This window comes from Salvelinus fontinalis, chromosome 25 (assembly GCF_029448725.1).
Source record: "Salvelinus fontinalis isolate EN_2023a chromosome 25, ASM2944872v1, whole genome shotgun sequence".
Classification (NCBI taxonomy): Eukaryota; Metazoa; Chordata; class Actinopteri; order Salmoniformes; family Salmonidae; genus Salvelinus; species Salvelinus fontinalis.
In genome coordinates, this window is record NC_074689.1 from 25,285,651 (window position 1) to 25,311,613 (window position 25,963).

General features: G+C 40.3%; 1 pseudogene; it reads right to left on the reverse strand.

Moving 5' to 3' along the window:
* Positions 1-318: 318 nt before the first annotated feature.
* Positions 319-23,485, reverse strand: LOC129823015 (myosin-6-like; annotated as a pseudogene).
* Between the last annotated feature and the right edge of the window lie 2,478 nt (positions 23,486-25,963).

Consider the following 25,963-nt stretch of genomic DNA (forward strand, 5'->3'; position numbering starts at 1 on the left):
TAGTAAAAATAAAGAAAAACCCTGGAATGAGTAGGTGTGTCCAAACTTTTGACTAGTACTGTATGTCAATAGATAAACACATTTTATAGAATGCGAGTGCTAGTGGGAAAGTCACTTTCTGTCCAGCATGCCACTGGGCCATGTGATTAGAAGTTAACTTGAGTTAAACAACCAAATTAGATTATGGAACATACCAGAAATATTTTATCAAAATGTCCTGTTCGTAATGGAATCAACAGCAACCCTGATAGATGTCTATACCAGACAGGAAAAACCTTTGGCGTACAGGTAACATGTTACAAGGAATACACATAGGGGCTATTTTAAATTTAGTTTATTCTTTATTCTACTCATGTTACATGGAGAATATAGAAAACTAAAGCACTACAGTCAGGACATTTTCAGAAAGGTCCATCCGAGAGCTTCACTCTTCATCATGTCCTTTCTGTGACAAAGAAGATAGATAAAGGTTGACAAAATGTACTTATGTATATTCTAAAAACGTTATTATTAAATACTGTTCTTCATTTAAAGGAACCATTATGTTTAAATTTTACAATCACATCTTACATCTTACAATAAATAATTTACAAAAACAGTTTTGTTTGCCATTGCACAGAAAGTGAACACTGAAACCATTATGCTTTTGAAATAATGTTTAAAAAATAGTTAAAAGTGAACAATAATCCAATTCATATTTGATTCTGTCTTATAATGAATGTACAAAACATTAGGAACACTTCATAATATTTAGTTGCAACCCCTTTTGCCCTCAGAACAGCCTCAATTAATCTCGTTCCACAGGGATGCTGGACCATGTTGACTCCAATGCTTTCCACAGTTGTGACAAGTTGGCTCGATGTCCTTTGGGTGGTGGACAATTCTTAATACACACAGGAAACTGTTGAGCGTGAAAAACCCAGCATCGTTGCAGTTCTTGACAAACTCAAACCGGTGCGCCTGGCACCTACTACCATACCCCGTTCAAAGGTACTTAAATCTTTTGTCTTTCCCATTCATCCTCTGAATGGCAAACATACACAATCCATGTCTCAACTGTCTTAAGGCTTAAAAATCCTTCTTTAACTGGGCTCCTCTCCTTCGTCTACACTGATTGAAGTGGACACAAATAAGGGATCATAGCTGTCACCTGGATAGTCTATGTCATGGAAAGCGCAGGTGTTCCTAATGTTTTGTACACTCAGTGAATATAAAAATATGTCATGTGAATGATAGTATAGCTGTTTGACATCAAATACTTACAAAGCTATTGAGGTAGAAGCTGTTGACATAGTTGACATGAGGGAATTTGCAAATTATAATCAATATAATTATTTTGATGGAAAGAACTGACCTGGGAGCTGGCATCACAACTCTTGACCTCACTCTTCATCCTTTCCTTTCTGTGACAGAAGATTGATTGATCATGAGTATTTTTTTTATATTACTGTGTGAAGGAAAACATTTTATACTGCCATATACTGTGTCCTTAAAATGATATGGTTGGAAACTTCAACAGGAATGTACAGTATGTATATTATGGTAAAAGGTTTACATTCGTTTTTAGAAATCTGTATTTTCAAAACCATCAGACCATCAAAAAAATCTCTTTTAAACCATTTCGTTTTGTGTTTTATATTGAAAGTCCACAGGTTTCTTTTGCTTCAATAGAGTGATCAGGGTCATGCAACTATAGTTTTCCTTTCCTACACATTCAGCAAAAAAAAGCTTCATTTTCAAGTTCCCGAGTGGCGCAGCGTTCTAAGGCTCTGCATCTCAGTGTTAGAGTTGTCACTACAGACGCTGGTTCAATTCCAGGCTGTATCACAACTGGCCGTGTTTGGGAGTCCCATAGGGTGGCGCACAATTGGCCCAGCGTCGCTGGGGTAAGCCGTTATTGTAAATAAGAATTTGTTCTTAACTGACTTGCAAAGGTAAAAAAAAACTTCAGATGACAACAGAAGTGCAATGCTATTTTGGGTAGCAGCTAAACAAGTAAATTAGGTATTTTTTGCAAAAACGATGCATGGTCATCATATTTCTCGTGTTTATCATAGAAGGAATGTAGCCAACTGTATTTCGTAATGTTTTGTTAATCTTGCATTTTACCAGAGTAAAGTACACAGAGAAAAGTATCGGAGAAAAGTAGCTACACATCAGTCAGAGTGCTATCTGCTGATAGAATGCCTATTAGTGAATGCAGGAATTTGATTGGTCTAACGACATGAGCAAGGATTTCTTATCTGAGTGGGGAAGTGCAACTGAAGCACAACATTAGTCAGAAGCTGAGCAGAAATGGCAATAAGAAACATTTTAGATCTACAGTACGTTTACAAAAGCGTTTTGTACTTTTTTTCTCTGTGAAAACGCAGAATTCTGCATTAACGCAACCCCTCCTGGTATGGAATACAATATGAACATCATGCTGTCCCTATACAGATACTAAACAAGTACCTGATTTACCTTACTGTGTAATACACTCAAGAGTTTACAAAACATTTATTAGAGTAATTATTTCCAATTAAAGAATTCAATGGACACAAAAAAATAAGTTGGGGCCCTATGAAATCTGTTCAATTTCTTGCCTAATTCTGTTTTTCCCCAAATTCTGTATTTTCCATTTTGTCTATCCAGGTTTCTGTTTTTTCCCCGTTTTTTTTTTTCAATTTTTATTTTATTTTTTAAATGCACATTTTTAATAGAAAAACAACTAAATTGAATGTTCTAAGTCCACAACAATGGTTTAACTACATCAGGAGACCACTTTTGAGGTCTGGAAAAAATCTAATACATTTTCATTTTTGGGTGTAGATACCATTTAATTCAACTGGGCACCAGCAAGAGACTTGTTTGGTTAGTGGTGTTTCTGTACCACACATGTAATTGCAGAGTTTGCTAAACAAATCTCCACTGGATTGATGCAAATAATCATGATATCATGATACCAGGTAGGCTTACTGTGTAGTTAGCATTTAATTGAGAAGGCTTTTGGGAAACCCTTTCCATCTACCAGAAAACAGTTATCATTATTAGCATCATCGCTAACAGCTACACAAAGTGGTAGACAAACACGCACACAAAGAAAGGTGCATTCCTGCATTGCCTCTTCAAAAAGTTTAAGGAAAATACGAATCACTGATGGATTTTCTTACTGATTATGATAATCTTGGGCAATACATTTATTTGTTTTCCTACAATGTTTAATACATTATTGCTCTTCAACTACATGATGTACTGCAGAAAATTGTTAAACCTGTTTGTGGCACAAATTCAAGGAGTAATCTAAAACAATTTTAGGATGAGACACAATTAAATTAAAGGGGAACTCCTCTAAAAAAACAGGAACATAAATAACGATAATATGAATAGCTATTTGATGTAATATGCCTTAGAGCTATTAAAAGTTTCGGTTTTTGCCATCTACATGGGAACACTACAGTACATGGGATGTTTGCAATGATCCTTTCGGGCTCTTGAAAAAGTAACTTTACTGACCTTGGAGCCGGAATCACGACTCTTGGCTCTCATCTTGTTAACCTGAGACTCAGCAATATCAGCCCTCTCCTCTGCCTCATCCAGTTCATGCTGAATCTTGCGGAACTTGCCCAAATTAGAATTGGCTTGTTCCTCCTGTGAAATGTTTTAAGTATGATTTAAGTTTTTAACAAACAACTATTTGAGAATTACAGATGTATCAGTTGGTGGAACGTTTTCTACTTACAGCCTCCTCTGAAGTTCTCTTGTAGGATTTGACCTTCAGCTGCAGTTTGTCCACCAGGTCCTGAAGACGGGACAAATTCTTACGGTCTTCCTCAGTCTGTAGCCAAAAAGAAAGGAAAAAATGGTCATTTGTATATCTTACATTTGATTCTTAGCATGTTAATAGTGCACTGTCAAATTAAAATATATGATGTACCTGGTAGGTGAGCTCCTTGATGCGTCTCTCATATTTACGGACACCTTTCACAGAATCACTGCTCCTCCTTTGCTCCATTTCCACTTCACTCTCTAGCTCCCTCACCTAGAAAGACATGATGGATGTTAACACACTACTTCCAATTACGTTGTTAGTTACCACTGCTTTTAATATTAAAGCTAGAAATATGAAAAAATATTTGGAATTAATAGAAGATTATGTAGCTGGGCCTCAGACACTTACTGTGGACTCCAGCTTCTGGATCTGCTTCTTGCCACCTTTCATTGCAATTTGTTCAGCTTCATCCAGGCGGTGCTGCAGGTCCTTGATGGTCTGCTCCATGTTCTTTTTCATGCGCTCCAGATGAGAACTGGTGTCCTGCTCCTTCTTCAGCTCCTCTGCCATCATGGCAGCATCGGTAATGGCCTTTTTGGCCTTTTCCTCAGCGTTTCTGCACTCCTGCACAGCCTCCTCCACTTCATTCTGAAGCTGGGATGTGTCACCCTCTAGCTTCTTCTTCTGGCTCAACAGGCTGGTGTTCTACACATATATATGACAAATTACTTTTAATATAACCTCAAGTCTCAAATCGCAGACATTTTAAGGAGAACACAAATTGTTATCTATTACCGTCTTACCTGTGAGTGCAGGAGCTGAACTCTTTCACTAACATCCAGCAGTTCCTGCTCAGCCAGTTTGCGGCCTCTCTCCGTCTGCTCCACCATGGCTCTCAGCTCATCCAGTTCAGCCTGCATCAGGTTGTTGCGTCTCTCTACAATAGCAATGTTCTCCTTCAGGTCATCATTGCCACGAAGAGCATCATCCAGCTGCATTTGAGAATCCTGTAGAGAGAATTTATGATTTTACTATATTTATTGTTTTACGGTGTGGTTTGGCTTTTTGTGAAGGCACAAGCAATGTTTTTAATTCACAATGGTGTGGAAGTATTACCTTCAGATGTGAATGAAGACCCTTAAGTTGCTTCTGGGCCTCTGCTGCCTGCCTGTTAGCCTGGCTGAGCTGGATCTCCATCTCATTGAGATCTCCCTCCATCTTCTTCTTCAGCCTGAGAGCTTCATTCCTGCTGCGAGTCTCTGACTCCAGGGAGCTTTGCAGGGTATCCACCACTCTCTGCTGGTTCCTCTTATTCATCTCCATCTCCTCATCCTTCTCCACTAGCTTCCGTTCAATGTCAGCTTTGACCTGATTGAACTCCAGCTGTGCTCTCATGATCTTGCCCTCCTCATGCTCTAGGGAGCCCTATGAGAACACAGCCACCCATAGTTGAGAATATTTTACAATTCAATTCTGGTACTTTCACTATCAGTAAATGTTTTCTATTCTTACCTCAGCTTCCTCTAGAGCTGACTGTATCTCAGCCTTCTCCTGCTCCAGCTGTTTACGGATCTTCTCCAGCTCATGGATGCTCTTTCCTCCCTCACCAAGTTGCTCAGTCAAGTCAGAAATTTCCTCTGTGGAAAAATGTAATTGTACATCAGAATATTTGTTATCTCTAATGTTGTTGATTTTCTAGGTCTAGGTCATGCTCTTTAGTGATAAGAAGGAGAAGAAGAAGAAGGATAATAAATTGACCCAATTTCTCCAAATGATATTCCGCTACCAAATATGTTTTATAATGATAATTTATATAAACGTAATTTATGTATACATATTCTCTTTTACAGAAAGTGAATAGATCAATTGATAGTGACAGAGTCACACATTTACAGGGTTGCAAACTAGTCACCTTTCGGCGAAATTCGTTTTGAATCCAAAATAAGTAACATACTTGATTTGTATAGATCGGAGGATAATTTTTTATAAATGTTTTTGTCCAATATGCACTTTTTGGTCACAACTGACTTTAAGCGAACGAGGGATGCGCGTTTGGAGCAATACTGGCTGTATGCAAGGCTCAGCCAGCAGCACGCGCTCTGGAAAGACAGTTTGCCAGTTACATCAGCAGTTACATCAGCAGTTACATCAGCAGTTACATCAGCAGTTACAGCAGCAGTTACAGCAGCAGTTACAGCAGCAGTTACAGCAGCAGTTACAGCAGCAGCAGCGCGTCCCATGAACGACAACGAAGAGGTAGGTGAGAAGCCTGGAGAAGGTGATGAAGCGTACTTCATGAGCTGTAACCAAAAAACAACTGGCATTTGGAAAGTTTGAGGTGAGGGAGCAAGAATTGTTAACATTGTTAAGTATATAGCTACAGTAGCTGTATCGAATTCTCCCTTAGCTAGCCAGAGAAATGTTGAGCAACTTGAGCTAACTTAGCTGATCGAATAATTTACTTTATGGTGTGAAAATTAGCTGGCTAACAAAGTCACAAGCTAACGTTACAACATCAGATGAGGTAACGTTAGCTCAAGGAACCAATTAAGTTGGCTATACTATTAACTGGTATACAACTCCTTGCCATTTCTCAAGCTATAACGTTTGTTGCTCACTGGACACTGGTAATATGGGTGAAATGTTAACTAGCTAACAAACACTACTATCTATAAACTAATGTTTTCCATCTGGTTAATTTTCAGAATGAGAAAATTAGGTGTAAATGAGGCATTGCTTGTTAAACAAGTGGATTCAGGGATCAAGTGTTGCTGGAGCTGGGCCTGGCTTAAGCAGGAAGCCACTATAGAGGTGAAAGGAACACCATACACTTTTCCTCTTTCTCACTTTTTCAATAAGGTGGATTAAAAGGGATATGCCAGGTGTACCCTCTGCCTGAAAGAGATCAATTATGCCAACAAAGGGTATCATGCTCTACTGGCACATCGTAGAACAGATGTACACAGTCAGAAAGTGTACAATGTAATAACACGCAGTGTAGCCCAAAGATATTGCTTTTGTTGTGTTGAACTTCACATACTGTGACACTTTTGTGAGTATTTTATGTTTTACTCAGTGAACGTTATATATTTGTTTTGTTTTTACTTTTTACCCCTTTTTTGTGATATCCAATTGGTAGTTAGAGTACTGTCCCATCGCTGCAACTCCCATACGGACTCGGGAGAAGTGAAGGTCGAGAGCCATGCGTCCTTAAACAAGACCCAGCGAAACCGCACTGCTTCTTAACACACTGCTCGCTTAACCCGGAAGCCAGCCGCACCAATGTGTCGGAGGAAACACCATACAACTGACGACCAAAAGCAGCATGCATGTACCCAGCCCGCCACAAGGAGTCGCTAGAGCGCGATGGGACAAGGACATCCCGGCTGGCGAAACCCTCCCCTAATCCGGATGACGCAGGGCCAATTGTGCACCGCGTCATGGGTTTCCCTGTTGCGGCTGGCTACGACACAGCCTGGGATCAAACCAGGGTCTGTAGTGAAACCTCTAGCACTGCGATGCAGTACCTTAGACCACTGTGACTATAATCGTAGTCACTGTAATAGAGCAGAAATAGAATGGATGTTTGTACTTTAAGATGTTTTTTTCCCAAGTGCAATATTTATTGTGTGTGTGTGGTCACATGCGTTCTATTATAAAGGCTGTCATGTCTAACTCTAATATCAGTGTATTGTTTATTCTGTGGACTTGAGTGTCATTTGCGATAAAGTCTAGGCAACAAATAACATTTGATAGCTTTCCTTAACATTTTTAGCTATGAGTTAGGTTCACATTAACCACATTTTAGTTTACACAGAGACTGATCATGTCGATAATAATCTTTGTTGTTTAATTAGTACACAGTTTAAACCTGCATTTCAAGAAGGGATCCAGCCTGAAAGTCACTAGACTAGACTTCATTTTAAGCAGCATGTTTCTGTGCAAAAAAAATGTGGCACCTTTTTGGGCCCTTACCAGTTTGCATCCCTGAAGATGACTTCCCAAACAAAGTACAATTTCTTTAACTCCTCGACTTTAGAAGGTCATAGCTCAGCTTCGGAATGTTATAGAGACAACCAAATATTTTCCCATGTGCATCTGAGTTGTGCCTTTCTCTGGCTGTTTCTACTTGTTTTCTAGCCTAAAGCATTGCGGATGTATGCGTTGTTTTAGATCAGTGTAACAATTGTGAATTGTGCCCTTCAAATCAAGGAAGGTCCCGTGCCCCCCCATGAAACGTGGGCACGGCATAGGGAACCCCTGTACTAAGATACTTAGTCTAATAATGCATATGCTCTGACCTTGAAGGTTCTTGTTCTCCCTCTTCATGGTCTCTAGATGATCCAGAGATTCCTCATAAGAGTTCTTGAGTTTGAAGAGTTCAGTGCTGAGAGATCTGGCCTCTTTCTGGGAGCTTTCCAGCTCAGTCTGAGCCTCTTCAAACTTCTGCTTCCACTCAGCCAGGACCTGGAAACGTAAGTGGTTTCAATACAGTATATGATTAGGATAAGATGTACTTTATTGTCCATTAACTTACAGAAGAAAGACGCTCACAACCCAAGCCCCTGAGACACACAGGGGCAGGAAGCAATGGGTCAGCCGCAGTACTGCGCCCCTGAAGCAATTATAGGGGGTTAAGTGCCTTGCTCAAGGGCACAACTCTAGACGATGGTAGGATGATATCAGCAAACCTCCGGTTACCAGCTCACTTCTCACCAGGTTTTCCAGTCTGATGTTGCTGGCCCACTTCTCTAACCACTAGGCTACCTGCTGCCCCTATCATGTACTATAATGAAGGCTAATAGGACTTGAGTATACCATTTATTTTCTTACCTTGTCGAAGTTCCTTTGCTTTTTGTCCAGAGCGGCAGCAGCTGCATTGGATCTCTCCACATCCACCATGAGGTCTTCAATCTCATTCTGGAGTCTGTGTTTAGTCTTCTCCAGTGAGGAGCATTTAGCATTAACAGCTTCCACAGCTTCCTCTGCATCCTGCAGACGCTGAGCCAGCTTCTTCCTGGATTGACATAGATGAGAATTAAGACATCTGCCTTTTTTCTGATTTTTGTCTGATTTTTTTTCTGCTTTTGTCTGATTTTTAATGATTGTACAGTACATTCGGAAAGTATTCAGACCCCTTGACTTTTTCCACATTTTGTTACGTTACAGACTTATTCAAAAATGTATTAAATTATATATTGTCCTCATCAATCTACACACAATAACCCATAATGACACAGCAAAACCGTTTTTTTCCTTCAATTTTAGCAAATTTCTTACAAATTAAAAACAGAAATAACTTATTTACTTAAGTATTCAGACCCTTTGCTATGTGACTCGAAATTGAGCTCAGGTGCATCCTGTTTCCATTGATTATCCTTGAGATGTTTCTACAACTTGACTGGAGTCCACCTGTGGTAAATTCAATTGTTTGGATGTAATTTGGAAAGACACACACCTGTCTATATAAGGTCCAACCGTTGACAGTGCATGTCAGAGCTGAAATCAAGCCATGAGGTTGAAGGAATTGTCTGTAGAGCTCCGAGAGAGGATTGTGTCGAGGCACAGATATGGGGAAGGGTACCAACAAATATCTGCAGCATTGAAGGACGCCAAGAACACTGTGGCCTCCATCATTCTTAAATGGAAGACGTTTGGAACCACCAAGACTCTTCCTAGAGCTGGCCGCCCGGCCAAACTGAGCAATCGGGGGAGAAGGGCCTTTTGTAGGTAGGTAACCAAGAACCCGGTGGTCACTCTGACAGAGCTCCAGAGTTCCTCTGTGGAGATGGGAGAAACTTCCAGAAGAACAACAATCTCTGCAGCACTCCACCAACCAGGCCTTTATGGTAGAATTGCCAGACGGATGCCACTCCTCAGTAAAAGGCACATGACAGCCTGCTTGGAGTTTGCCAAAAGGCACCTAAAGACTCAGACCATGAGTAAAAGATTCTCTGGTCTGATGAAACCAAGATTGAACTCTTTGGCCTGAATGCCAAGCGTCAAGTCTGGAGAAAACCTGGCACCATCCCTACGGTGAAGCATCGTGGTGGAATGTTTTTCAGCGGCAGGGACTGGGAGACTAGTGAGGATTGAGGGGTAGATGAACGGAGCAAAGTACAGAGAGATCCTTGATGAAAACCTGCTCAAGAGCGCTCAGACCTAAGACTGGTGCGAAGGTTCGCCTTCCAACAGGACAATGACCCTAAACAAACAGCCTAGACAACACAGGAGTTGCTTCGGGACAAGTCTCTGAAGGTCCTTGATTTGCCCAGCCAGACCCCGGACTTGAACCTGATCGAACATTTCTGGAGAGACCTGAAAATAAATGCGCAACAACACTCCCCATCCAACCTGACAGAGCTTGAGAGGATCTACAGAGAAGAATGGGAGAAACTCCCCAAATGCAGGTGTGTCAAGCTTGTAGCGTCATACCGAAGAATTCTCAAGGCTGTAATCGCTGCCTAAGGTGTTTCAACGAAGTACTGAGTAAAGGGTCTGAATATTAATGTAAATCTGATGTTTCAGTCATTTTTTTGTTATTAATTTCTAAAAACCTGTTTTTGCTTTGTCGTTATGGGCTATTGTGTGTAGATTGATTAGGGGAAAAGACAATTTAATCCATTTTAAAATAAGGCTGTAACGTAACAAATTGTGGGAAAAGTCAAAGGGTCAGAATACTTTCCAATTGCACTCTATATCACGTAATACAAGTATCATTCATGTACTTTTGTGTGTCACTAATTCAGCCAAGGTTGAATAGCCTTAAAAGTATGAAAACATCCTTACTTTGCATCTTCAAGCTCCTCGGTCTTCTGGATGGCATCGGTTTCATACTTGGTTCTCCACTGAGCCACTTCAGCATTAGCCTTGGACATGCCACGCTGCAGCTCAGCCTTGGCCTCCTGCTCCTCCTCATACTGCTCCCTCAGCAGGTCTGAGTCATGGCGAGCAGACTGCACTGCATGGGCAAGTGCGTTCTTTGCCTGGTAAGGACATTTTGTAAAGAATCAAATTATGCCGGAGGTTAAATGAAGTTGATTATTGACACTGCATTTTTAGTATAAATACCTTGACTTCCTCCTCCAGTTGTCTCTTGAGGTCTTCAATCTGCTGAACGTTGGACTGCTTACCTCTGGTCAGTTGGGAGACCAGAGAGTCCTTCTCCTCCAGCTGTCTGGCAAGTTCACCTGTTTTAATGCAATTCTAATTATTTCAAATGATATTACTTATTTGGTTATTTGTTGTTGCTGTTCATGTGAATGTCCAGGTTTTTAGTTAATATACCATTCTCAGTTTGAAGCTTTGCTTTCTGCATGGTGAAATCATTGATGGATCGCTGTCCTTCCTCAGCTTTCGTCCTGTATTCACTCATCTGGTCCTCCAGAGTGCGGCACATTTTCTCCAAGTTTGTCTAAAAACACATTTGTTTTTTGAATGACAGAACACCGTCACTAGATTCCATCATTAAAAAGCATGTATAGATAACACATTTTTTTTATTTCTTAGTGATACCACATACTTTGGACTTCACAATCTGCTCCATGTTGGAGACCACATCATCCAGCTCCAGCCTGAGCTCACTCTTCTCCTTCTCCAGCTTCTGCTTCACTCTCTGAAGGTTGTCAATCTGCTCTCCCAGGTCAGCCACACTGTCAGCATTTTTCTTCCTCAGAGAGGCAGCTGTAGCCTCATGCTGCAGAGTAGCCTCTTCAAGGTCTCTGCGCACCTTCTGGAACTCAGCCTCCCTTTTCTTGTTCATCTCAATCTGAGCAGCAGTGGCTCCACCTGCCTCCTCCAGTCTCTCACTGATCTCCTCCAGCTCTCTGGCCAAGTCTGCCCTCTGTTTCTCCACCTTGGCACGGGCAGCTCTCTCAGCCTCAAGCTCTTCCTCCAACTCCTCAATGCGGGCCTGAAATGGAGGGAATTACGATTTACAGAACAAGTGTCAAGTGTACAATGGTGGAAAGAGTACTGAATTATCCCTCTCAAGTAAAAGTAAATGGTAGATCATTTAAAAAGTACTCTGATTACTTCATTAAGCTTGATAACCTTAGCAAAATTAGCTAATTATCTGAATGTTGTTACACATAATTTCCATGCATTAAATTGAAAAAGTACTCGAGAAAATGAATGTACAGTAGGATCTAAGTTAGTTTATTTTATGAGTTTCAACAAGGCAACATTTTAAAAATAAATGAAACATGCAAAGCAATTAAAATCAGGGGTTTAAGGATTACTTAAATATTTTACTTAGTAGAATACTGTTACACAACATTTCACTCAACTAGAATAAAATTACTGACTTTGAAAAATACTTGGAAAAGCTACTCAATTGCATTAACGAGAGTAGTTGTAATTCGTTACTTTACAACTCTGCAAGTGTAACAGAAAGATTCCCTTTTCAATAATGCTATTGAAATACCTGCAGCTCCTTCAGTTTCTTCTGGAGTTGGGCACTCATGGCCTGCTCATCCTCAATCTTGCTGTTGAGTTGGCTCATTTCAAAGTCCTTCCTATTGAGAAGAACATGCTTTTTGAGAAAGCATTTTCTACTGAATAATATTCTATAAGCATTTTTTGATCTATGATCTTACTTCTTCATTTTCTCCTCCATTTGTTGCTTGTCGTTCTCCAGGTCCATTAGGCTCTCCTGGGTCAATTTCAAGTCTCCTTCCAGCTTTCTTTTGGCTCTCTCAAGGTCCATCCTCACCTTCTTCTCTTGCTCCAGAGACCCTTCAAGCTGATGAAGGATATATCAAACAATATTCTATTGTAGCCTATTTTAGAATATTACTTACTTTGTTGTCATTTTTTATTTCGTATTTGGTACTCACATCATCAACTTGCTGTTCCAGTTTGGCTTTGGCCTTGGTCAGCGTGTTGACCTTGTCCTCCTCACTCTGCAGGTCATCCAACGTTTGCTGATGAGCCTCCTGCAGAGCCTTCTTCTCCTTGGTCAGCTTGGCAATGATTTCGTCCAGAGCTGCCATCTCTTCAGTCAGGTTTTTAACCTAAGGAAACAATGTCATTACGCTTTCATCCAAAACAATCAATTGGAGTTTTAACAATGAATGAAGAACAACTTTTACCTTGTTCTCTGTGGCATGCTTTTCCTTCTCCACTTTAGCCAGAGTGAGCTCCAGATCATCAATGTCTTTCTTGAGTTCTGAGCACTCATCTTCCAGCTTCCTCTTCTTAGCAGTCAGCTCTGAATTCATCTCCTCCTCATCCTCCAGTCTTTCTGTCAGCTCTTTGGCTTTGGCCTCAAGCTGGATTTTGCTCTTGATCAGACTCTCGCATCTCTCTTCAGCATCACCAATAGTGTCTTCTGACTGTGAATGTGTCAATATATTGTAAGTATATCAAATTCTCCAAAGCTCAGAAGTTTGTTTGGTGGCAAAATATTTGGAGACTACAAATGCTCCACTGATTGTACATACCTATTTAGCAAATCATGTCTCCTCTTTCTCTGTTTTTACATTTCTCTAGTTAACTAAGGCAATTTTTAGAAAGGATGTGAGTGCAGAAATGTAACTGTAGTGCAGTAAAAATTACTCACAGTTTGGACAGCTATCTGCAGGTCATTCTTCTCTTGGATAAGGGAGACCATCTTCTCTTCCAGCTCCTTTCTACGGGCTTCACTTTTAGCATAAGCCTCTTTAAGCTTCAGGAATTCTTCCTTCATGTTGGCCATCTCCTTCTCAGTCTCTGCTGACTTCAGCAGAGGTTTAATCTTGAAGTACATCTTCATCCAGGGCCAATTCTTGACACCCATGAAGGCACGAATGTTCCATTGGATCACAAGCAAGGCATCCCTGTGAAATGGAATAGAAGTAGCTTTTTATACACCCTTTTCCACCTCCACCATATTGTCTGCAGAAGTTTTATCTATTCTTATTCCAACCTGCGGTCAACAATTTTCTGGAACTCAATTCTGGCAAGAAGACCACGTGATCGGGCCTGGAGGCCAGTGATGATAAGAGCGAGACGGTCATCTCTCATCTCCTCAAGGGTACCCAGGAGACCAGCCTTGAAGAACACCTAACGATACACAAAGGTCATAATGTGGTGGTTGGATCGTCTTGTATTTCGTAGGATTGTATTTTTCTGCCAGTTGACCACAAATAACTTGAATGTGTTATCCCCATGTTTATAGTCATGTTTTGATTGTTTATGTCTTGCCTCTATGCGAAACAGGTACAAATTGACCATAAGGTGGCCCTAGAATGAGAAATTGATTTTACAACCTCAAACCCAGCATGTTGACCAAGATTTAAAACATTTGGCACAGTCTATCTCAAACAGTATGTGCACAATGCTTTTAATATTTTATATGTAGCCAGATCTGGATTTACTACATGGTGGCGCTACACCAAGTATATATTTGTATCTCTTGACTTGATCCATTTAGCCTAGAGACAGATGATATGTAGTTAGCATGATCAGTGGTGTATCAGCAATTGACATTGCTCCGGTTGACCTGATGGTGTTGTATTCGTAATATTATGCTTGGACCCTGTAATTGCTGCTATTGTTTTTCATCTATTTAGAGAACGTACCTTAGTGTGTCCTAATCTGTACTGGGTGTGGTCAATGTCCAGAGAGCCCAGCAGTTTTTCTGCTGCCTTCATGTTGTCAATGAACTGACCCTCAGGGATAGCATTTGGATTGAGGATGCGGTATCTGAATTTAAATCAGAAAGCAATTATCTTCAAAAATGGAACACCTTAATAGGTAAACAGTTGAATTTATTTTGGACAGGAAATGCATAATAATTTGTACCTTTGTTTGAAGTCAGCATACAGGATCCTGTTGGGGAAGCCCTTTCTGCAGATCCTGATGCCTTCCAGCACACCGTTACAGCGCAGCTGGTGCATGACCAGAGGATTCTCCATGGCCCCAGGAGTCTTGGTCTCGTTGGGGATGAGGCAACGCACAAAGTGGGGGTGAGTAGACCTCAAGTTGGTCATGAGTTTACCCAAGTTCTCCTGTGAGTGTGTCAAATGTAGAATTTTCCATAAATTACTTTCAGTACCTCACGAGTCAAAAGAGCATTTAATGCTAACATGCCAATCCACAACAAACTGACATGTCAGATTTAGCACAAATATAATACATTTGTTATTTTCTGCCATTTAAAAACATCAGAAGTATATTGATTTAAAGTCAGATTTACCCTGTGCAATGCAGACACAGTCTGGAAGGAAGAGCCTTTCTTCTTCTTTCCTCCAGCCGCTTTTTCTTCAGCACCTGGATAATAATGATATCAATGAAATATATTATTGTCATGTACATTTGTATTTATTTTAGTGGTTTGTAGTCTTTGCCGATAAAAACACATAGTACCTCCTTCTGCTCCAGCATAGCTCACAAAGAGGTTGGCCAGGAACTTAAGACTTGACTTCTGGAACAGTCCGACCACAGTCTCATTCAGCGGGTCCTTGTTCTTCACCAGCCAGTTACCAATGTTGTAGTCAACAATGCCAGCATAGTGAACCAGGGAGAAATGGGCCTCTGGTCTACCCTTAATAATCCTAGGCTTCTGGAAGCATGCATTTTTGCCCAGATGGTTCTCATACAGCTTAGCTTTGAATGTAGAATCACTGGCCTTGGGGAACATGCACTCCTCTTCAAGGATGGACATGATACCCATGGGCTGAAAGGGGAAAATGAATGAAAATAAATGAATACTAAGGCAAAAGCATAGTGAATAAATATGAGAATAAGTTGTTGTTGAAACACATTTAGGAAGATTGCCCTTGTGATGTTTGAAATCAGATTCAATCATATATATTAAACTACTGCGAAACTGAAGACACCGACCCTTTCAATGAGGTCAATGCAGGCAGCCAAGTCCATGCCGAAGTCAATGAACTCCCAGACGATGCCCTCTTTCTTATACTCTTCCTGCTCCAGCACAAACATGTGGTGGTTGAAGAACTGCTGCAGCTTCTCATTAGTGAAGTTGATGCACAGCTGCTCAAAGGTGTTGAACTGAAATAGAAGTTTACAGTTACTTTATTTTGTCAGCTGTAATGTTTTAGATGAATCGTTTCATGACGTGGCGTTTTATCAAATCACTCACATCAAAGATCTCAAAGCCAGCAATGTCCAGCACACCAATGTAGTGCTGGCGAGCGTTCTTTGTGTCCAGTGAAAGGTTGATTCTTATCACCATCCAGAGGAACATGTTCTCGTAAATTTTCTTTGACAGTGCACCAATGGAGTAGTACACCTACAAAATATTGAGAAAATAATTTGCCAAACGTAGGCTCCACATAAACGCATAGGGACAGTTTCCCAGACACAGATCAGGCCCTGGACTAAAAAGCATCGTCAATGGGGAATCACAGGCATGAAAATATTAGCAACTCTAAACAAGTTTTATGCTCAAAATGTTTATCTCCTGGAAATGTACAACTTTCTTGAGACTCACCTGGTCGACACTCTGACCTTTGGTGACCCACTCATTTCCTACTTTGACCCTTGGGTGACACAGCCCCTTGACCAGGTCAGCAGAGTTCAGGCCCATCAGATATGCGGCTTTGTCAATATCTGGAAAGGCAAAGTTTTATGGTTGGAGGAGGCAATCTGACCGTCAGATTTTTCAGACATTACTTTTTGTTAAAGTGAGAGGTTTTTAATCGGTGCTCACCCTCAGTGCCATCTGCCTCTGCTTGCTCCTCCCGCTGCTTATTCTTGAACTTCAGGTTGCCGTAGTGCATGATGGCCCCAGTCAGCTTATAAATGCCATTAATCTCTTCTTGAGAGAATCCAAGCACATTAAAGGCATCCTAGTTTCGAAATAAAAGCCATTGTTTTTGTATTGGAGAGAGAGAGTTGGATACAAGTGGATTATTACCACATACAGTGAGTGTACAAAACATTAGGAGCGCCTGCTCTTTCCATGAAATAGACTGACCAGGTGATTTCAGTGAAAAATTTCATCCCTTATTAATGTCACCTTCAATCGGTGTAGATGAAGGGGAGGAGACCGGTTAAATAATGATTTTTAAGCCTTGGAACAACATGGATTGTGTATGTGTACCATTCAGAGGGTGAATAGACAAGACAAAATATTTAAGTGCGTTTAGGACGGGGTATGGTAGTAGGTGCCAGGCGCACTGGTTTGACTGTGTCAAGACCTTCAACTGCTGCTGGGTTTTTCACACTCAGCAGTCTTCCGTGTTTTTCAAGAATACCCAAAGGACATCCAGCCAATTTGACACTACTTTCAGAAGCATTGGATTCAACATGGGCCAGCATCCCTGTGGAACACTTTTGACACCTTGTTGATTCCATGAGTCCATCCTCCAACAAATTGTAGGCTGTTCTGAAGGCAAAAGGGATGCAACTCAATGTTAGGAAGGTGTTCCTATATATTTGACACTCAGTGTATACAGTATGAACATGTTTTACTCACATCAGTAGCCATTAGCTCATCTGCATCATTAATGGAAGTTACAGTAATCTCTCCTTGGGAGATGAAGGCATAGTCATAGGGATTGCTGGTGATGAGTAGCATCTCTGAAAATAATCAAACAGCACAGTTTAATGTGTGTTCAGGCTGTGGAATAAGCCATGACATAACATACTATTAGGAAAGTTGGCATTGTACAAAAAAAACAAAACAACAGTAATATTATAAATAGACAGGACTGCAAATTAGTCCTAAAACTGCACCTGGAGATTGTTTTTCGTGCATCAAATGTCAATGTTGTGTGCTTAAATGGCATTTAAATAATTTAAACTTTCTCATGGACAAAGTAAATGTTACTGCATAAAGTACAATACATTATGTTGTGAGTTTTACGGTTATGAATGAGGGGTAGCACACTGCATGCGCTGGCTGCACCATAAGAATTTGATTGGAATTCATCAGAAATTCTCAGTTTAATTCAGAATGAAACTCAAGCCCGTTCAGCACACAGTTTGATGATTTAATACTCACCCAGCAGTTCTGGTTTCTTTTGGGACAGGATCTGGTAGAAGATGTGATAGTCTCTCTCAGCCTTGAGCTGGAAAGTTACACGTGACTTCTCCAGAAGATCTGATCAGTATTGAAAAGTGCTTTTGGTATTAATTTGTTTCCTGTCAAAGAGATCTGTTCAATTCTGAGCAAATATACTATTATACTCACAAGTCTCAATGTCAGCAGACGAAAGTTTTCCACTGACTCCAAAATGAATTCGGATGAATTTACCCTGTAAGTTATTGTCAATAGCAGAGATTAATGAGCACACCAGATCTGGGTTCAAGTAGTAGTAGTTGTTTTCTTTTTGAATACCTCCGGTGTGCTTGATTGAGCTTGAATGGCTTTAAATCCCACCTATCTGGTAGGCTCAATAAAACACTGAAAGTATTTGAAATAAAACAAATACTATTTAAACCCAGATCTGTTGCATACATACAGTCCCAAAAGGGAAGATTAGCTGATGGACCCGAGGAAGATTAGCTGACGTCATGACATCAACTAATGGGAATCCTAATAAAAGTATTATCCTAATAAAATTCAAATACAGGAGATAGTGGATCAGATTAACATTTATGATAAGATTTGAATGGTCTTTGACTGCAAACAAAGACCAAACTTACGAATCGAGAGGAGTTGTCATTCCTGATGGTCTTGGCATTACCAAAAGCCTCCAGGGCAGGATTGGCCTGGATGATTTGATCCTCCAGCGTCCCCTAGAAACCAACATCCATACAGTGTGAAAATGCTGCAATGAACACCAAATACTCCATGAATAGAAATTGATTTTGTCATCTAATCAAATGGCTTTCCAGACTATTTGCATTGCCCCCCACTCCTCTCTCCCACTCTTTTTCAACCCTGCTACTCTCTGTTGCTATCATCTGTGTATAGCCACTTTAATAACTCTTCCTACATGTACATATTACCACATCTAACCGGTGCCCCCGCACATTGACTCAGTACCGGTACCCCCTGTATATAGTCTCACTATTGTTATTTTACTGCTGCTTTTTAATTACTTGTTCCTTTTATTTCTTATTCTTATCCTTATTTTTTAAAACTGCATTATTGGTTAGGGGCTCGTAAGTAAACATTTCACTGTAAGGTTTACACCTGTTGGATTCTGCGCATGTGACTAATAAAATTTGATTTGATTTGATATGCTCAACCAGCCATGAAAAATGTTTAGTTTAGGATCGATAATGATGAACACAGCGCTTGTCCGCTTGCCCGGGGCAAGTAAAACAAATGTAAAAAAATTAGTTGGACAAGAAGAATATAGATTTAAGTTGTCCGTATTGGACAAGAAAAAAGAATCACTGAAAAATAAATCACAATGTGTGTCATCATGGATCAGTGTCCTCTGGATGCAATGTGTTGCACACTGTTCTCCCAATCTCTGCAGAGCAAATCAGAGTATAATTATTGTAGGCCTTCATTGACAGGCATGAGCGGTCTTTCGATCATGCAGTCGTGAGAAAGCCACATTGCTAGTTAGTGAGTTATTTGCGAAATTATACCAACATTTTGGTCGGCAATGAAAATCCTGGAAGGGTCATGTTGTTTGCATCACCTGCATGTGCAGTGGGCCTTTGCCAGAGAAGAGAGAGAGGCATTTGCGCAGCAGGTAAAGTAATGATATACAACATACAGTGGCAACCCATCATTTAATGCAGCTGAGACCCACCTATTTTGAGCCCTACATGTTTAGCTAACGTATTTATTTATTTATTTGCCCATTTTGCATGCCATTTTGGCATTAATTCACATTACATATCAGTTCGCAAACAATGTAAATTTTTTGCCCAAATATATCATTGAGTTAATAAAGCTGGATACAAACATGTTCTCTTGAGTAAGACAGGTCCAAAATGTTTCAGCCTAGCTCAGTGCTTCCTGTGGTGAAGGGGCAGCCAGCGAAGCACAGAGCGTAGGCGTTGGTCATTTTCTCTAGTTGTGTCGTGATTGGCTGTGTTCTGTCACTCATGGGGACACTACCTCATCGCAGAATCTTCAGGGAGAGCTAGGTAGTTCAAGCCCCCTAGGGTGCTACCATAGATTTACATTAGATGTGCCTGTCCAAGAAGGCTCAAAGTCAAGATAAAATGATGTCAAATCACGTTATATCTACAGTAATTTTGATTGGACTGATCATGTCAACATCATACTTTCAAAATCTTAGCTAGCTAGCTAGCTAGACAAGCAGTCATCATCACGTCGACAATTTACTGGCATATCCTTTTCAATCTCTGTCATATGAAGATAAATTATACACAAAACGTATAGGTGCTCATCGGTCATTGGACATAAACATTACACAAAAAGTCATAAATCGCAAATTCAACAATGGAAGGAATGAATTGGAAGGAATGAGTGACTAATTGCGATGCAAAACAATCACTATTTTGCTTCCTCTGCTTGCTATTCAGTGGAGAAGGTGTGTGGTCCAAGTCTGGGTTTAAGGGTTTAAAACATCTGTCTGAAAGGGTCTCTTTTCCAATCTTTAAAGGATAAACATTCACAAGCAACACCATAGGCCACAAAATGTTGAATACATTGGCCATGCTGTCAATCCATCATGGATTCTGCCGTGTTCAAATCAACTCGGAACTCAGAACTGGGAAATCTCCGACTTCAGTGTGTTCAAGACAACTGGGAACTCTGGGGGAAAAACTAATTCTGACTGGGAAATTGTGTTTTGAACGGTCGTCCAACTCGGAATTCCAGTCAGGAACTTAGATCTCTTTCTAGAGCTCTGACTTTCCGACCTAAAGATCCCTGATGTCATGATTCAACCCAGTTTTTTTTCAGAGTTCCCAGTTGTCTTGAAAGCACCGTAAATCCAGAGAATGACAGTCTTTGATGACAATCTACTGAACAAAAATGTAATAATGTTCAATAATGGCTAAAAAAGCCAAAATGGCATTTGTCATTATTGAAGAAGAATGTTTTTTATCGAGTTGCACAAATCCACAAGAAGTCAGTGGAAACCACATTTATTTAAGCAAGTCAGCCATATCAACTATGTTTTTTTTAAAAGCAGTAAATGAGGCTGAATGTAAGAAACCTCCGCTCTCGGGACAGCTTTATGTAGGCCCTAACAGTTTGTGGGCCTCGTTTGTCACCGTTTTAGTGCAATTAATGTATTGTGTTGTGTAGTGGCTTTGCTGGCATATATCCCAATTTTTTTTATTGAGTTTCCCCACCAAGATTTACATGCTAACTAGATAACCAGCCAAACTACACAATATCTTTTGAATTGGCTATCTCACTAGTTAACTATTTAGCAGGTATTAATGACATTGTCATATCCGTTGTCCTAAAATATATTTCCACCGGCACTCCTGTATAACCGCAAATGGCTCAACAGGCCATAACCTGTACCTGCGCACATTGACTCGGTACTGGTACACCCTGTAAATAGCCTCGTTATAGTTATTTTATTGTTACTCTTTTCAAGGACAAGTGACTTGAGCTTTCAGGACAAGTAAAACAAAAGTCTTACTTGCATCCTTCTATTTTCTGTTTACCTTTTTTTCTTCTGCAGCACTTTTCTTTCCACTGACAGCAGCAATGCTGGCAAAGTACTGAATGACCCTCTTGGTGTTCACAGTCTTTCCAGCACCGGATTCTCCACTGGGATTGAAAATACAAACGTCTCAGAATTTATCTTAATTATAAATAGCCTCAAATCAATATAACCTTTGGTTGATGTACTTACGTGATAAGAACAGACTGATTTTCCCTGTCTGTTGAAAGAGAAGTATCAGTAAATGTGTCATCACACAAAAATCTTTTGATATGCCAATGTAAATGAAAAGTGATATTTTACCTGACAACATGTACTGGTAGGCATTGTCAGAGATGGAGAAGATGTGAGGAGGAGCTTCCGTCCTCTTCTTGCCTCTGTATGCATTGACAACAGACTGATCGTACACTGGCAGCCACTTGTAGGGGTTGACAGTGACACAGAACAGTCCTGAGTAGGTCTGTGGAAGACGAGGGAGATGCAGATTTAGTTTGATTTGAATGAATGTTTGATTTAATGGAGATATTAGCAGGCAGGCATGACTTACGTAGATCATCCAGGCTGCGTAACGCTCTTTGAGGTTAAACAGCACAGCAGGCTCGTGCAGGAAGGTGAACATCGCCATGTCCTCAATTTTATCAAACTTTGGCGGGTTCTGGGGGTGAACGTCGTCCTCCTTCACAGTAACAGTCTGAAAGATGGGCAAATTAAATGATTTTGTTTCATTTTCAAGGTGTAGAGGTATTGACTTTTGAGACAAATCGTATATTGATTTTTCACAAGTTATTAATTGACATGTAATGTCTGATTTGCATGAAAGTTAAAGATCTCAAGTTAGGATTCTGCTCTTTGTTATACACTGTATATATAAAACTATGTGGACACCCCTTCAAATTAGTGGATTCAGCCATACCCGTTGCTGACAGGTACATAAAATCGAGCACACAGCCATGCAATCTCCAGTAGAGCTCAGTGACTTTAAACGGGGGGATGCCACCTTTCCAACAAGTCACATTTTTGCCCTGCTAACGCAGCCCCGGTCAACTATAAGTGCTGTTATTGGGAAGGGGAAACGTTTAGGAGCAACAACAGCTCATCGCGAAGTGGTGGGCCACACAAGCTTACAGAACAAGACCGGCGAGTGCTGATGCGAGTAGCTCGTAAAAATTGTCTGTCCTCGGTTGCAACACTCACTACCGAGTTCCAATCTTCCTTTGGAAGCAACATCAGCACGAAAACTGTTCGTCGGGAACTTCATGAAATAGGTTTCCATGGCTGAACAGCCGCACACAAGCCTAAGATCATCATGTGCATCGCCAAGCGTCAGCTCTAGTGGTGTAAAGCTTGCCGCCATTGGACTCTGGAGCAGTGGAAACACGTTCTCTGGAGTGATGAATCAGGATTCACCACCTGGTAGTCCAAGTGACAAATCTGGGTTTGGTGGATACCAGGAGAATGCATAGTGCCAACTGTAAAGTTTGGTGGAGGAGGAATAATGGTCTGTTTTTCATGGTTCGGGGTAGGCCCCTTAGTTCTAGTGACTGGACATCTAAACGGTACAGCAAACAACGTCATTCTAGATGATTCGGCGCTTCCAACTTTGTGGCAACAGTTTGGGGAAGGCCCTTTTCTGTTTCAGCATGACAATGCACAAAGAGAGGTCCATACAGAAATGGTTTGTTGAGATAGGTGTGGAAGAACTTGACTGGCCTGCGTAGAACCCTGACCTCAACCCCATCGAACACCTTTGGGATGAATTGGAACGCCGACTGCAAGCTAGGCCTAATCGCCCAACATCAGTGCCCGACCTCACTAATGCTGAATGGAAGCAAGTCCCCGCAGCAATATTCCAACATCTAGTGGAAAGCCTTCCCAGTGGACTGGAGGCTGTTATAGCAGCAAAGGGGGGACCAACTCCTTATTAATGGCAATCATTTTGGAATGAGATGTTCGACGAGCAGGTGTCCACATACACTACATGGCCAAAAGTATCTTTTAAGAACAATTTTAATAGTAAAATATTTACCTTTCCAAACTCAGTATCAACGGTGACTTTAGCCCCATCTCTGCTGGTGATTGTGGCCTTGACGTACTCAACCTCAGGGTCTGGCACATAGCACTCTCTCTTTATGTCAAAGGGTCTAGTCTGGCATTCCATACGCTCCTTGTCTGACTTACGCAGATAGGAAGCTGCGCCGCCAAACTCTGCCATCAACGCGTCCCCCATTCTTTAACCTGTGCAGGCAGAAACAGAGCATTGAATGCAGTATGAACATTATTTACAGACAGTACCAGGTTTAAATTAATGCTGACCCCAAACTCTGCCGTCAACATGTCACACATTCTTAAATTTGTGGCACATAGCTTTGAATGCGTACAGTGGGGTTCGAAGTTGTTGACACCCTTGACTGTAGAAAATAAATTATTTTATTTTTTACTAAAACAATTGCACAGAGGAAGAGATTTTGTTTAACAAGTGATATTTTTTCCCTCAAAAAGGTAGGAGTCAAAATGATAGACACCTCCTAAAGATTCTTATAAATGAAGTAGTCAAAAGTTTAGTAATTTGTCCCATATTCCTAGCATGCAATGATTAAATCAAGCTTGCTACTCTACAGACTTGTTGATTGCATTTGCATTTTGTTTTGGTTTTATTACAGATTATTTTTTCCCCAATATAAATTAATGGTAAATAATGTATTGTGTCATTTTGGAGTCACTTTTATTGTAAATAAGAATCTAATATGTTTCTAAACACTGCAACATGAATGTGGATGCTACCATGATTATGGATAATCCTAAATGAATCGTGAATAATTGTGAGTGAGAAAGTTACAGAGGGTCCAAGATCATACCCCCAAGACATGCTAAACTCTCACCATTACCAATAACAGGGGGGTTAGCATGTATGTATGTATGTACAGGGATGGAAATTAAGCTAGGCTGGAAGTCTCCAGGATGCTAGCTGTTCCCATAGACATCCAGTCATTCTGCTCATTAGCAATTTTCATACTGAACGCAGAGACATAAAAAATGTATCCACAAGTTCATCTGACTCTGGGGAAGTAGATAAAAGGCCTCACTGACAAAATCCATAACTATCCCTTTACTCTAGAATCAGTTTTGAAACATACATAAAGTGATACTAGTATCCAATATTCCAATTTATTTAGGTCTTTGGGGAAAATGTTTGGGACCGACTTTTAAAAATTCATTTAGTGAAGTATTAAGGCAAAATCAAAGGGCTTACTTACAGCCATTTGATTTTGCCTTAATACTTCACAAAATTAATTTTAAAAACTCACTCCCAAACATTTTCCCCAAATTGGATATTAGTATCACTTTATGTATGTTCTGTATAAGCGCAGTATACTGTACCAGCATGGCAGACCAATAGAACTTTAAAATATATGGAGTGGCTGTGGATCTGACTTTTTCTGGATTTTTTTGTCCGCTGCGCTAAAACATCTAGAGCTTCCCGAAGCCTCTGCGCATGTGCAGATCACGTCCTGCGCGTGTGCATATTCTCATCTTTAGATGCAGAGAACATGCTACTCAGGCGAATGGTCACGGTGCTTGTTATGTGATCTTGCAGACACTGATTCAGCTTTGATCTAACTTTATTATTAAACATGCGCCATTCGCTTGAGTAGCCTGTTCTCTGGTCATAAAGTATAGAATATACACATTCGCAGAACGGGATCCGCTCATGCGCATAAGCTTCGGAAAGCTCCGGATCTTTGAGTGAGGCCGAAAAAGTTGGATTCGCAGCCACGGCCTAAAATAATAGCCTAAACTACAGATTTACATGTGGCTGTCTTCTCACTGTTGCCAAGGTTTGTTGTATGTTAGGATTCTCATAACAAACTGTTCTCAAACTTAAAGCTGCAATATGTCACTTTTTGTGCGACCCAACCAAATTAACATAGAAATATGTGTTATAGATATGTCGTGTTCATTGAAAGCCAGGCTAGGAAGCGGTATATCTGTTCTATATGCGCTATTTCTATGCTTCCTGTTCTTAAGTTTAGTTTTTGTGTATTTTACTTTCGGTTTTGTACAACAGCTTCAAAAAGCTGAAAATATAAATATTTGTGGTTATGTAAAAGTTATTTCACATCGTTTTAGAAGGTACAATGATTCTCTACACTACTTGTAAATTAGCCTTAATACTTAAATTATTATTTAAATTGGTCCCAAAAATGTTACCCACAAAGACAATCAATTGAAATATTAGTTTCACTGTATATATATACTGTTTATATGAGTAGTATTCTGTAGCATGGCAGACCAATAGAACTTTTAAATAATAGCTTAAAAAATCATATCGAGGCAGAACACCAGTAGGCTACCAGATTTAGTATCCTAGATTGATAAGACTTTATCTGAACAATATGAAGGTCAGCAAACCAATAGCACATTGAAAATAAACCAAAACATGTGAGGTTCACAGCAGACCAAAAGTAGCTAGGTCCACTGTAGCTCAAATCTACAGCTTGTGTTAGTGATGACACTGACTACATGTAATTACTGTACAGGAAGATGTATTATGCATCATCTACAAATTGACTAGATGAGTAGACAACAAAATAAAACATTAGTATAAAAATGTATAGTTTTCATGGAACACATTTAAAGACTTAATACAAACCACTAAGAGGCGGGTTGTAAAACTTATATTTAAAAACCTATATACTAATAGACG